Here is a 12,801-nt window from a genome sequence, read left to right on the forward strand (position 1 = left end):
TTATTAGTACCCAGAAGAGTGTCTTGTTACCTTTGCCAGGATTATTCCATCCTTCCTAAAAGGTATGAAACAACAATTTTAGCTCATTCAGGGATACAGTGCAACTTGTTTAATGCCCAAAAGATGTGGTGACATGCAGTCTTCCTAATCATGATGTCGGTAACATAAGAGTGGCACTATAAATAAAAATGACAGTCCACTTAGATTCTTTGCATGGCTTGTCAGTTCTAATTCTCACCCGTGTTTCTAAGTATTCTCAAACATGTCAGGATCACAACATGCTTTGAATAACTAAAAGTATCCTTTAAAATCTATCAGAGTCTAATGGAGATCAGCACTCCAGTCTTACTGCACCTTGTGCCTTAAAGATCAGCTGTGCAGAAAAACTGCTACCCATGAATCTGTATGTTTTCCTCATTGATTTGTACACATGGTGTTGATATAAAAATATTTAAAAACTTATCAGTGGAGTGTGTTCACCCATGTTTTACTGACTTCATAAATACTAGTGTGGCTGCAACCCAGCTGAAAACTAGGACATTTTCTTCCCTGTCCTTGAATTTTGACCACGTTATTCTCATTAGTAGCAGTAAGATGTTTTGGTGTTAAGGACAGTCATTGTTATCTAGCCTAATCCATGAGGCAACGTAAGTCAGAGACTTCACCTTCAACCGGTCTAGGGGATAAACTGGAACAGATTTTTCAGAAAGAAACCCAGACTTGATTTATAAAGTCTGAATAACGGTGTTGCCAGTGCTCCCCTTGCTAAGGTGTTTCAGCAGCTGTTGTTTTCTCAGGGGTAAAGTGTGACCTTCTGGTCACTAATTTTGCTGATGCTCCATGTCTGAGCATGCTGATTGTTGCAATGATGCTGAATATTGTCTGCTAGATTAAATAAACCTTTTCGGTAGGAAAACTGTGTTTTGCTACTGTCAATCTATGAAAGCTTTTATCAGCTCTTAGAAAGCTTTCCTGCTCTTTTTCATTCACTCCTAGTAGAATCAGAAATGAGAATAAATTAGGTATATTTCACTTGAATCAGTGTTTTCATTTGGCTTTGTAAAACCATTCAAAAATTGTCTTTAGACAGAGACTTATGCTTTCAGTAAAGAAGGGCCTTTTAGTGAAAGGTGAAATAGTGAAAAGGTGCTGATGTTGTGTAAGCTTTTTTTTTTTTGTCCTCATTGCGAGATCCTGTTTTGAGGTAAGATATAAAGGGAGAACAGATTTTTTTAAAAAACGCTCATATTTAATAATCTCCTTTCTTCTTTAACTTTCTTTCTTCTGGAGACAGAGCTTATTAAGGTTTACTGTAATTTTAATACTGAAATTTAAAGTTAGAAAGTTTATCCCACTAGAATTAACTCTGTGACGTACATGAAGCATTCATAATGGCAAAAATGGCCTTTACAGTGTGTGATGATAGGCTGCATGATGACTTCAGGGGCGAACTGACAACTCTGTGCTCTAAAATATAATTATATTAATAGCATTTAGAAAGATTTGCTTTCAGTCCTAAATGTAAAAAAAAAAAGAAAAAAGGTAAAAGTATGTAAAAATCACATTCTTCTCTATTTAGACACAATTATGAACAGACTTCTGTAACTCTCTCACCCTGTAATTGAAGCTTTCCCTCACTTGAAGCTTTCCTTCACTCTCCTGGGGGATTTGCTCCCTTTATACCCAGACATAGGCACTGACATTTATTGCTATATATTTTTATTTCAAAAGTACAGTAGGAGCTTGCAAAGAAAATTGGTCTTTGATAATATTCTGTCTCAGTTTGATTCAAAGAAATCAATGATGAGGCCTTTTAAATGAGCCTGAGCAGCACTGGGTGACTGTGAAGTATCCTTCAGCTAAAACGAAAATCACTACAGTGTGAATGAAAAATGAGTGTTAAAAACTTAACATTGCACAACAGATTGTCACTTTTAAATGCACCTGTGTGCTTGTGATTGACAACTAAGATCTTATACTGGTCCTGAGTTAAATTCTAAAGCTGATATTGTACTTGATATTGGAAATGATTATTCAAAACTAAAGCCTGGTAAGCATAAATTGCTTTACTTGTTCAAGACTATGTTCAAATGTTATTTAGTTAAGTATTTCAAACTAAATTTATGTTATAAGCATACTTATTTTAGATTAAGTTAATTCTTCATGTGTGCACGAGACTTCAGCGTGGCAAAAAAGCCTTGCACCGTTACTAAGCTCTTAAAAAAGAGGGCTGCCCCAAGGCCTGCTGAAATCATCTTTTTTTTTTTTTTTTTGTGTTATTGCAGGAAGGCATTAATATTCCAAGATGTCTATGTAGCTTGTTTAATTACCTCCATTTAATAACTTTTACAAACCAAGTGTCTGTTTTCATCTGTTGTCTCAGAGGAAAAGCTCTGCATGGAGTAGCAGGTGGTAACTAAGTTTTTCATAAAGGAGATAATTCCAGGCAATCCATATTTTTAATATATACTTTTTTTTTGATTATAAAAAGAAGGTGTGTGTCCATATACTTTAAGTTTTCATTTTCTTCTAAGGAGTGTGTTAGTGTATCTTTACTCTTGCAGTAAATTCATTTACTCTTTGGGTAAACTGCAAGACAAAGAAGAAAGAAATTAGTTCTTTTCTCTATATGTCATGTATAGTCATACATCGACATTCAAAGTACTGCCTAGGTTTCTATCAAGTATTCATTGCCATCCTTGTTCAGAAGAGTCACAGAGGTATTTTCCAGCAATCACATGCACAGCAGTAAAATCTGGACTGCTGAATTTGCGTGTTTGTGCTGTTGCTGTCTTCCCTTTCTGTAAAGGGAGTTTAATGAATAGTCTGGACTTGAGTGTCCTGCTGGTTGTGGTTTCTTCTATTGTAGTCCGCATGATCCTAATGTATTCAAGATACTCCCTCCCGCATTTATGAACTTCTGTTTTAGTTCAGTGAGGCCATTGGTATGTGCAGACTGCTGTTGTGATCTTCAAGCTGCTTTTTGAGCAGCTAATACAGAGATAAAGAAATCGTGATAAAAAAGAGTAGAAGTCATTTTCATTTAATAGGCTTTTACAGAAATTGTTTGGAGCTGTTCAATTTCTTTTCCTCAGAAGTTTATATGATAAACTATCATAACTCCACAATAAATATCTCTTTGGTCCATATGCTTACTTGTAACTTCTGCTGGTTTTCCCCTCCACTTTCCCTGTTTCCAGCAGGATCTCAGCTGCTCGAGGCTCAGCCCTCGCCCTGTGTCTGCTCCACCCTGGAGCTCTGCTCACACTGTCAGGGGCTACCCCAGAGAGCCATTTAGAAACTGCAGTGCCTGCACATTGAAGCAACTCCCAGCCTAGTGTATTCCCTCCAGAAAACAGCACTTAGGCTTGCATGCCTGGGAATTGTGCTGGTTTCTTATTGATTCGTAGGTGAAGTTGATGGCAGGAGATGGTTCCCATCCTCATGGCAGTTGTAGCACGTGGTGCTGGAAGGAATTAGTGGCTCAGAGCGTGGTTCTTTACCCAGAACATGCTGCCTCCACAGCCCACTGTCTTCTGGGGAATGCCTTTTGTTCAGTATTTGTTGTATATTTTGTTTTTTTTTAATGGATATTTTCTACCATAACTATATGTTCACCAGTCCATGGTGGCTAAGCAGTTGCACACTGAGAACGTCAGTAACCCAGAGCTGTGCAAAGCTTTGATGATACTGCCAGTTACCTGTTGCCTTCTTGCTTTGGGCTGTGATCTGCCCAGATCTCGGAAAAGGCAGGGGTATCAAGCACGAAGAGTGTATAAACAGGCAAGTCCAGGCTGTGATGGAAATGAAGCAGACAATGTTTTTGGTTTTGAGGCCGGTAAAACAAAACAGGAATCACAACATCTCTTATGTCAGAAGGGCCTGTGCTCCCAAAGATACCATTTTCATAAATCTTTTCAAATTATGAGGCTTTGACTAGATGAAATCGGTCAATAGCACCTGACTGCACCGCGGAGGAGTCACTTATGAGCACACTTAATTTGTTCATGCCACTTTCTGTTTCACCTGATCACAGTGTTTTTAATTTCCTGACCTGAACTGGCACTTGGCATTGCAGAGTGCTACTAACTCTCAAACTAGTCCCTCACTTATTTAATTTAATTTCTAACTTTTAATACTGTAATTGTCCTGAGGATATCAGAGTGACTAATTTGCAGAGACAAATAGGCTTCTCTTCAGAATGCAATCATTCAAATCTCTCAGCGTACTGGCAGGTTCAGAATGCAATACAAGGAGAGTAATACACTCTGCCAGCAGTGGCATTTGATAGAAAATTGGAGGACAGATTTAATAGAAATCAATCTTTTTTTGATGTTACTTGCTAATACAGCCAACAAAACTAATATGGTGTTAGAAATGTCTTGGAAGTAATGAAGAAGAAAACAGAAAATAGTTGTCATGTTATTGTATACATCTGTGAATGTCTGCTTACTTCACCAGTTCAAAATGTTGAAATAATTGACATGTAGCATAGAGCTGTAAAGTGCAGAAAAAGCAATAAAGGAGAAGAACATGTGGAATTGCTCCACTGCTAAAAGAGGTTGAACATTTGCAGGATTTCTGGCTTGGGGGAAAAAAAAAATTACCAGAGGGCTAATAATGCAATGTTATGAGCTGCCTGGAGAGAGTGAATAGAGAATAATTATTTACTGTTTCTCTCTGTATAGGATCTAAGGAAGGTGAAACAAATGCTGGAGACTGATGAAAAATGGCAAAATAAAGCAGTGAAAGATGTTCCTTAAGCATCTGCTTCTGCTGTGGTCCCAGTCAGGGTTCAGGCTCTGGGATAGGTGCTGTAATATTCCGCTCCCACTGTGAGGCAGAGAAGTGATACAATACTCAATTTATACCAGCCCTTAGGAACTGAACACCCACGATCATGGGGGGAATTTGAGACAGTGCAATCCTTTTAATCTAGTTCTTCCTAAGTTCTTCTTTAGAGCCTTAGTTTAATATTTTTCTTTGTGTTTTGAAGAAGCAGCAGTCCTCCAAAAATCCTCCATTTGAAAAGAGAAGTCCGTTAAAAAAAAAAAAAAAAGATTAGGTCAATGTGACCACAGAGCTGAGCCTTTCAGCTAGGTCATTTTAAGTCATCAGCCGAGGTTATTCAAGCACTGTGCTTTTTGCAGGAGGTAGAATCAACTCCTATTCCCGCTGTTTGTGGCTTGGCACAAACATCAGTGAACAGGCTGCCTGTATTATTCTGGTCTCGTGTCTGGCAACACCTTGTTTGTTCAGGTGGTTGGGCTGCTCTGACAGTAATTGTCTGAGTATTGTGAAAAGTGGGGTTTTAATAATTAATTCCCTTTATTTTCAGAGGTACCCATATGGTATAAAAACCTACTGCTGAAATGGGCTGTAATCTGTAACACTGTGATTTCATGATGTACCACTGAATGCCTGAAATTGGGCTCGAACTCCAAAAATAGTTTTCAAACATACGAGGGGAAAGATAGCTCAGAGAAGTTTTAGAATACATGAAACCCATGTTTGTTGCCAGCTATTTAAACCAAGACATGTATTTAAATGTCTTATTTGTGTCCTGGGGGAATGAATTCTGTTTGCAGCCTCATTTTTTTGTCTCTGGGTTATGAGGCTTCTGCTCTCTGTAGTTACACCAACTCAGATCATTGCAAAGTTGCTGGCACATTTTGGAGCAGCTTTTTATTTGTTTTATTTTTGTGTGACAGCGTCTATGATCTTAAAGAGGGCAGGAGAAAAACTAGAAATTGTTGTTTACTGGTATCAGCTCAGCCTCCCCTAAATTCATCATGATGGATCTCTCTGTTTGTGCAGAATCTCTGCCCAGGGGCTCCAGAGTCAGAGTCCCTAAAGGTAAAGGAGAGGTTTGCTTCCCCTTGTGAAAATGTGTGTAAATCTTCAAAGCTCTGAAAGTCAGGAAATCATGGAGAGAGAGGAATTTTGCTGACAGAGCCTAAGTCAAGTCATATTTTAAACACGATCAACACAAGGCATTTCCATTTGATGCTTGATTGTCCATTGGGATCTCTCTTCTTTGTACAAGAATGTGAGACAGAGATTATACAATGATACTGTGGGAGAAGGGAATCCAGGTGACCTCACCCCTGATAATTAACAGCTGTGTTAATTACCCAATACAGCCTCGCCCCAATGAGTCACAGCTGTATCCAATAAAGACAAGTGTGATTAAAGGGAGTGGGTTGGCTGGTGAGGGGGATCATGAAGGCGGAGGAACCTTGAGGAAGAGGGAACTAGAGGATCATGAAGAAGGAGAATGCTGAGGAGAGAGAATCACTGCTGTGAGGTCAGTCTGGGTGTGCAGTTGGAACCTGTTGCTAGAACCTGCAGCCACAGTCTAGCCAGGTAAAAAACCTGCAGTCACAGACTGCAAACTGATACCTGCAGTCAGAGGCTGGAAGGGAAATCTACAGCAGGAGCTTGCTGCAGCCAGAGCCAGTGAATAGCTGGAGTCGGGATGGCTGAGCTGTAAGGAGGACTAAAGTAGGACCTTTTTCATGCTGTGATAAGCAAGAAGTCTGTGTCTCAGGTCATTTCTACCCTCTAACAAGAGGGTTGCTGCTGCTGCAACAACTAACAACACTCAGAAAGCCTGAAAAACAGTTTTTCTGAGCTTTCTTTTTTTGTGAAGTAGAGATGTGGAGGAGGATGGTAATCTGGTTGAGAAGAAACCAATTTTGGTCTTGGTGTAAACTTTTGGTGCCAAGAATAAATCAAAAATCTCAATTAGAAAATGCAGCTATTGCTAAATGAATATAGCAGGAAAAGTAAGAAAAAGAGAATTAGAGATGTTGATGATAACAATCTGTTTTGAAAACACTGATATTTCACTGTTGTTTATAGATATCTGTAGTGATAATCATTGACAGACTGACATGTATATGCTCACACACACTGATAGTTACTGAAATGTAGAGGTTATTATCAAAATAGTAGTTAGATGTGTTTGAACTTTGCATCTGACTGGTTTATTGACCCCACATTTGGAGTTGCCTGAATGTACAAGCCTTTGTGGATTGGGCTAAGGAGAGTATTTCTGCTAAATAAGCAAAACTATGCAAAACCCACAATTTTTTAAGTGCTGGGGAGAGGATATGACTAGAGGTGGATATAAATCTGTGATGTTCTATTGATGGTGCTTCCCAGCCTGTGAGCAACTTGTTGCTTGTGAGTTCACATGACATTGTGTCTCCACAGACCAAGAGTGAGCATCCTAAAGCTTGTTATTTTCAGACTGTGGAAAAAAAAATGTTAAACTGTTGTAGTAGATTTTCTTACAGACAGGATCTAATTTACAAATAGATTCCGTGGCCCAGAACAGGACTGAAGTATGTGGTTTAAATGTGTAAATATTTTCCTCCTGAAATTCAAATTTAATAGGACCTTGGACACATTATTTAGAACTAAGATCATAATGATTTTGTTCCTTCCCCTGTTTCTTATATTGTTGCTTCATTTGCACGGCAGAGGTAGTCTCTTGATCAAAATTTGACATTCAATCTTCCTTCCTCTCCTATTTTTTCTCCCTCAAATCACTTTTTTTGAGTAAAAAAAACAAGTAGGGAAGGGAAACCAAGGAGTAGCAAGTATTTCAAGGTTACTTTGGTATTCTAAATCACTGAACAGTTGAAGTTGGCACTAGAGTTTTGTTTGAACTCTGGCAGTTTATTTCAAGGCATTATTATTTTCTAAGGAAAGAAAAAGGAGGGAAAGGGAAAGAAAAGAAGATCTCTGGGCTATAATAACACTCTCTACTTAATTCTGTATTTCACTTGCTCTCTCTGACCCTGGTAGAGAAATCTTCCTCTGAAGTTTCTAGTCATGCTGTCTTCATTTTCACTTTAGAGTCATCCTTTATCACCATAACAATAACGGCATCCATGAAGTACATTAGTACACTGAGGAAAAAATTAATTGCTGCATCCCTTGAGATGGGCAATAAAAATGCTGTTGTGTTTTATTTTTCCCCTGGGAATTCAGACCTTGAATGTCATACAGCTTAAAAGGTTGTCTCTGCTAAAAATAGATTTCTGGGAGGGTTGAAGAGAATGGCCTGATGGTGAGGAATTTCCCTGGTGTTTTTGTAAGTGTAGCCTCATTTGAGAAAGAGTTTATAAAACAGGTTGCTGGACAGTTATAGAGGAGAGTAAGAAAAGGCAATCTGATATCTGAAAAGAGGAAGCTGTTCATGTACAGCCCACAGAAACAGCTTGCAGCAAGCTTTTGTGAGCTCCTCTTTCTGTGGAACCTGCTAGGACAACCTTTTCTTAAACATAATTGTACATGGATGCAAGATTGGATCTTAGTCACATAACAGGAACAAATGACAAAAGGACTTGGTGCTTTCCTCTGAAAGTTTGAAATATCTATTATGGCATGATGATGTAAATGTGTTGATAAGGAGAGAAAAATCACTATACTTGACAATTAATTTTAGTTGCTGGAAATAACTGACTTTGGATGCACTAAAAACTGTTTATTAAATAGCAGCAGCAAAAGGATGTAATCAATTTCCCTTCATCATACTGTGGAAATTAGCACAGAATCTGTTGCAGTTTAGGTAAACATTTGCACCATATAGAGTCTTTTATTCAAGATAATTTTTATGGACTTTGTGTCCACTGCTTCAGTGAAAAGAATAGATCTGAAAAGCAACATGCAATGATGTATAGATTTCATACTAGTGTAAAAATGAGTGATCTGCTTCCTTACTCTGAAGAGGTAATTTTACCCACATCTTTACCACTGTGCAAGTGTTTGACCCTGTACTTCTCAATAGCATTATTAATCATATAATAATAAAACCTTCACTCAGGCAAGTCCACCACAATTTTGGGGAAAGTTATTTTGGCAGATTAATTTTTGCCCATCTGTGTTTCTCTGTGTGGGCTGTAAATATTGTCAGTGTCTTAAGGCTTTGCAAAAAAAAAAAAAAAAAGGAAAAAATTTTTTCAAAAATTTAACTGCTCTTTCATTTTGTTTCATTTAAGATTGCTTTATGGCCTAATAAATCAGATTGCTGGTTGCTACTGAGGAATGCTGCTGCTGTCTGCATTTATCTGGCTCAACTGTAGGTTGTTTATAGGTGCTGTATTTTGTGATACTGCCTTGCTCCATGCATTAATCCAGACTAGGATTTAAAGCACGTGGAGGAGGCTAATTCCCATTCACCTGTGTCTACAGTTGATTATCTAAGGGTTTTGGTGAGAACAGAACTACACAGTGAGATTTCAAATTTTGGGACTGCCCTGCAGGAGTTATTTGTGGTTTGGTTTGTGTGGGTTGATTTGTTGATGTGACTGCTTATTTGTTTAGGTTTTGTTAGTTTTGTTTTGGTTTTTTGTGTTTGTTTTGGGTTTTCTTTCCCCTGCTGTTTTCAAGTTATTTAAGTGAGGCTTTTATGCATGAGTAACAGACTAAAGGGGAAAAAAAAAAGAGCATCTGACTCATGGTCAAAGCTTTTTTGGTGGAGGCATTTTTGTTGGTCTGCACTGCTTGCCGTGTTGTTTTTCTTTTGAGGTAATTTCATCATGTATCATTAGCTCCCCTAAGAGCCGGCTTTTCAGACATTGCAATCAGGTCTTGAAAAATTCCTTAGATAATGATGCAGTCTTGTGCACAGGTGACTCAAATTCAAGAATTTCCAGCAATCTGTTTATGCTAATAGTGTAAATCAATGTGAGATCATGATAGACAAGTAAGTGTTAGTGAAAAGCTGTTGAGTGCCCGAATTCTCTGTACTGCAGACATACAGATTGTCCTTTCAGAGGGGACGTGTGTGTGATGCTGTTAAGTTGGACATGACTGAATTTACTTTTACTGTGCCTTAGATGCAGGAATAATACTGACATGAAGAATTAGAAAATAATGTGGAGCTTTAAAGTCACCAGAAAATACTGGATGCTAGAGTGAAATTACTTTCATTGTGAAATCTCCAGTGAAACTCGTCTGAAAGGAAATGATTGAGGTGGTTCTTTGCTGAAAGGCTTTGTATCATCTCACTACTGGCTGTGTCCCTGCCAGTCCTGGAACACATTTTATATATTTATTACCCATGACAGTCAGTGTTCCTTGCCTGGCTTTCTAACTCGTGTGTTTTGTGATAGTTCGTGCTGGGTTACATCAGTTTTACTGTGTTACTTCAGTCAATGAGATGTGAACTGGCAAAACCTGCTGTTAAAGGAGCTGGACGTTTTAGGATCAAATGATTTGCTATATAAGTCTAGAGCGTTGAGGAAAAAATGGTTTTCTTGTTTCTCCAGGAAATTGAGGTTTTTGTGTCTAAAAGCCAAATTTGGAGGTTTCCTTGTTACTGAAATATGTCCAAGATATAGGAGCAAAAAACCCCCAGATGGTATCTGTTTATGTAATAAAATATATTTCTAATTGTTGTTGTGTCTGAATGCAAATGAGGCAAGGATGTAACAGGACGTAGAGAGAGTTGTTACAAATTCTGTGCAGAAACATTAGAAAAAGAGGTGAAATGGAACTCTTCTTTCATACCTTGCTTTCCTGATAATTTTTACTCTTTGTTTACTCTAAACTTCATGTCGTGTTCTGGTAGGAAATTTCAGAATTTCCCCCGGGAGGAAATATGAGCTTTGAGAAGGATTTAGTTTGGATGCCCATACTGGATTTTATTTCAGAACCTGTATGTATTTAAACTTTGAAATTATTGGAGTACAGGTAAATCCAAAAATTCTGTTGAGTTTATAACACTCTCCTGTGCCTGTGTAATTCTACACCACAATTTTTTTTTCCTTTTAGGGATACATAATGGGAATAAAAATATCCCTTGTTCTTTGTTAAAAACAAATTTGATTGCAAAGAGAAGGAAGAGGATTCTGTTTCATTATTCATATGTCAAGCAGAAAGTGCTGCTTTAGAAACACCGAGAGGAGTGAAAGGTGCTCACAGATATTCCCTTGGCTTGGAAAAGAGAGTAAATGTTTCTTCCCCTCCCTTCTCATATTCAGGATGAGTCTCATCATAATACGGTTGGGAAATTCTGTCATAATCAGAGAAACTCATCTCGTGGCTTGAATATATATTTACTTTCCAGTGGAAATTTCTGTTTCTTGTCAATAAGAGTTAACAATTTTAAAGATCGTGTTCTGACACCTTGATACCTTTGTTCCCTTCCTCTTGTATTTTGTTAGCATACTAATGTTATCCTGAGCTGACCTCATAACACCAGGATCTTGAAATTTGTCAGTCTCAGACTGACCTTCATGCAAGGCTGAGAGAAAAAGAAACTAGCCTCTAGCCAATGCTACCTTATTTTAGAGAAATTAATTTTTTAAGGTCAATCTTTTTTCCCGAGCTGTCTTTTTTCCTGTGAAGGATTAGGGACTGGTTTCTGGATTGGTCAAGTTGATTTAGTACTTCACTTGAGCATAACATTAAAAAAACCTCAAAAACTTTCAGTTGCATCTTAATTTTTATTTTAAGCTAGAAAAATTCTTACATAGTTTACTCAACATTTACTCATTTTCCATTCCTTTGAGGTTCCTGGCACTCAGCTGAGATCCTGACTTATGGAATTAAGTGAAAAAATTCAGTAGAATCCAAGATCTTATCTGATTTTAGTAATAGTTGCAGAAAAAAAAGGCATACGCATTTATGGGCCATTGCAACATTTTAAACCTAATTCTTTCTCTAAATCAGAACAAAATCTGAAAATTCTGTAATTTGTTCAGTAGCACAAATACCAAAAGTAAGAAATTACAACTATTAAAAATGTTGCATTTTTAATAGCATCAAAAGTTACATTAAAACCTTTTTCTAGATAAAACTCTTTTGTTTTGTTAAAATGAGTGAATTTCATGGGAAAAAATTTTAAGATAAATTGGTTTCCTCTAACACATTTATATTTTAAACATGTTAGCAGATTTTGAATATTTCTATAATGTTGCATTTTTATAAGCTGAAATACTCCTTTTCTGGTTATTGCATAGGAACAATAATGTAGAAACAAGTGTGCATTGGCTCATTGATTTATTTTGAAAATCACTAGACATAGCTATGTAGTAATTCTGTCTTCCTAATATTTTCTTTGCATATCTTGCACTGTGTCATTCTATCAATATTCATTTCTCATACACAGCTTTTTGTCCTTTCTGTTTGATTCTTGCTGATCCTGTAGTTCCTGCACCTCTATTATGTGATAAATAATTTTCAGCCTATTAGTTGTCATTTTCAGAGTGTAATCATAACTTAAAATAGGAGCAATGCTCATTTTCTTATCTTGCTCACATTCTTAAACCAAATATATTGAAGTTATACCAAAATAATTTAATTATCACTAAGTAAATTTACTGTTGCTTTATTACTAAGCCCTACTCATGTTTTCCTTTCTTACCAAGTTAATTTATATACAATTTTATGTAGCTCTCATAGAGGTGGTTCACATGGTCAATGTAACCTTATTCAACTGGACTGCTGTGGGCTGCCCAGGAGGGAACGTTCTGAAAAGCAAATTCCATCATGATCAGCAGAGGTCAATGGAGCTTTGTGAAGTCAGCCTACTAACATTTTACTTAGAACTCACCAGAGTTCTAGAACTCAAGGAAGACTTGTAGATTAATATTTATTAATGTCAAACTTTCATATTTTATTCATGTTTTAGTCCACAGTTGTAGGAATATGATTGATATTCTGCAAGAAAATTTGAATCAGCCAACGACATAGCAAAAGCTGTCATAAAGTTTGCCAAACGCAACTTCTGATGTTAGAATAATTTCCATATAACCTTTTAAGATTATCAGTACTGTTATATTA

At 37.2% G+C, this 12,801-nt stretch overlaps 1 long non-coding RNA gene across 6 annotated transcripts in view; it reads left to right on the top strand.

The window, feature by feature from the left end:
• Positions 1-6,226: 6,226 nt before the first annotated feature.
• Positions 6,227-12,801, top strand: part of LOC136294494 (uncharacterized) — a 213,252-nt gene continuing 206,677 nt past the window's right edge. For all 6 annotated transcript variants that reach the window (XR_010722418.1, XR_010722420.1, XR_010722422.1 and 3 more), the window contains exon 1: positions 6,227-6,307. This is a non-coding gene — a long non-coding RNA (uncharacterized lncRNA). The remainder of the gene's footprint in view (positions 6,308-12,801) is intronic.

The sequence above is a fragment of the Chamaea fasciata genome, unplaced genomic scaffold (assembly GCF_029207755.1).
Source record: "Chamaea fasciata isolate MVZ Bird 193981 ecotype frontalis unplaced genomic scaffold, bChaFas1.0.hap1 SCAF_10, whole genome shotgun sequence".
Taxonomy (NCBI): domain Eukaryota; kingdom Metazoa; phylum Chordata; class Aves; order Passeriformes; family Sylviidae; genus Chamaea; species Chamaea fasciata.